Source organism: Sinocyclocheilus anshuiensis, unplaced genomic scaffold, assembly GCF_001515605.1.
Source record: "Sinocyclocheilus anshuiensis isolate Anshui unplaced genomic scaffold, SAMN03320099.WGS_v1.1 scaffold1160, whole genome shotgun sequence".
NCBI lineage: Eukaryota > Metazoa > Chordata > Actinopteri > Cypriniformes > Cyprinidae > Sinocyclocheilus > Sinocyclocheilus anshuiensis.
The window spans coordinates 631,241-633,237 of NW_015552641.1; the positions used below are offsets into that span (position 1 = coordinate 631,241).

At 45.0% G+C, this 1,997-nt stretch overlaps 1 protein-coding gene across 2 annotated transcripts in view; it reads right to left on the reverse strand.

Moving 5' to 3' along the window:
- Positions 1 to 1,781, reverse strand: part of LOC107666917 (rho GTPase-activating protein 12-like) — a 59,574-nt gene extending 57,793 nt beyond the window's left edge. For both annotated transcript variants that reach the window (XM_016458431.1, XM_016458430.1), the window contains exon 1: positions 1,541 to 1,781. The gene's annotated coding sequence lies outside the window, so the exon portion shown is untranslated. The remainder of the gene's footprint in view (positions 1 to 1,540) is intronic.
- Between the last annotated feature and the right edge of the window lie 216 nt (positions 1,782 to 1,997).

A 1,997-nucleotide genomic window follows, 5' to 3' on the forward strand; every position in this document is an offset into this window, starting at 1 on the left:
CTTTCACAACGAAACACACAGCGCCTTCACGACATGGCGGCAGCAACAATACTAAAGCAAGAATAAAAGTTATGCCTTTCTTTGCGTGAACATTTGGGCGACGTTATGCAAATCTTCCCACATCTTGACGTAGACATGTGGGGGCGTGTTAGAACGAGCCGTTTTAGGTAGGTGTGGTTGACTCTTAACTTTTATAAAGAATATCTCTTTGGATTTGAGACTTTAGTCTTTGCAACTTTACAGATCTTCTTTATGCACCAAGAGCTTGTAACACTTCAAAGAGAAAGGAAAAATTGAAATAGCATCATATGACCCCTTTAAGGGGGTTCAAATATTTGTTGTTTAAAAATTAGCCACTTTTCATGCTAGTTCATGATAATTTTATGTTAAACTATAGTTTATCAAACAAATCTGACAGGTCTCACACCACAACAACAAAACATGGATTTTGAACAGCTGTTGCTTAAAAGGTGTCTTGTCTTGTATGTGCCTTGTAATGGCTTGATGCTCAGAAATGGCTCTTTGTCATTCATCTTTCTGACTGGCTCCCTTTCTGATTAAACGGTTTTCTCCTTTCAACAAACAAACACCAAGGGTGAACAAAGCCAGCCAGCACAAAACGGGTTTGTTTGTCTAATCTACTGAGCCACTTAGCAGCCGTGAACACAAAGTGACCTTGCAGGCGGGATACGAAGTGATTTTCAGCCGTCAGGTTCTCTCACGTCAAATAGTATCTGTCTTTGTTCCAGCGGTTCATTCAAGACTGATGCAGATGAGCCGACACTATTCCCCCCAGCGACCCAGTCCAGAACTAGAGAGCCCCGTTTCCCCTGGTAACCCGCCTTTGTTTGGGTAGCGGCGGCACTGCTCACTCATCACGGTCGCCAGTGCAGTCCCTCCCCGGACGAAGGAGACAGCGAGGCCGGGAGAAGAAAGGGGGAAGGGTCGGTTCGGCCCATAAACTTTCAAACAAAATACAGAAGTACAAACCAACAGTTCTGGCCAAGAAATGTTTACTGTGCTTAATTGCAGCTCGCTGAAACTAATGATGTGTCATCACAATAATGTCTACAAATTGTTTTCGAAGGGAAAAATAAACAACATGCCAAATGCAGATACTAATTCTCTACCCATAATAACTTTGCTGAAGCGTTTGCGCCGTTTTGACTGATGACAGCTTATTACTCACAAGCCAAGTCAACGTTTAATAAAAACAAAGCACATATTATAAACACAAGTCTAAGCCTAAACCATCTAAATCACATCATAACTAGATAAAAAATTAGCTTGGGTCTCAATGCGAGGGAACTGCGTGTTGAAACACATGGCTGTAATTTAAAAACCCGATGGGTGCATTTTGCCGCAGCACGATAGCAGGTTCCCCGACCACGGATCCCCAAAGCGGCTTTCGTGGTTGGCCGCAGGGTAGCAAACCGCTGTGCAACAATCAGCCCCAACGGTCCCAACAATACAACTCTTTATATCTGCAACAATGCGCATTTGAAGCATAGGAATGAACGCAGAACCTGCTCATACTGACCTGGCGTTCAGGGGGATCTGGGAGCGGCCATGCCCGTTAGTTGGAGAGTCTTTGAAATAAACTTTTCCCTTGCAGTCCTCAGTACTTGCGTGAAAAGATACTGCGCGGCAGCAACACACAACACACGATCTGACCGCCTCGCGCTTCCAATCGCAGTCTGTCTCTGTGGGTGAGTGAGTGCGCGTTCGCGACACTGCGCACTCCCGCCTGTCCTGTGAAGCTCTTTTGGACTGCTGATGCTCCTGTGTTACTGCATCGGGCCCCCTCGTGGTGGTGCAAGGCTCTTATGGGATTAGATCTCTGCCACAATTCTGCGTGCGAAAGATCATATTTTGAGCGCGCAAAAGTGCGTTTTGCACGCGCGTGATCTGAGTTTTGTGGAGAAAATGTTTGTCTCGCAAAGAAGAAAGTATTTCGAGCGCACGAAAATCAATTTTGCATTTAAAATAAGTTTTTA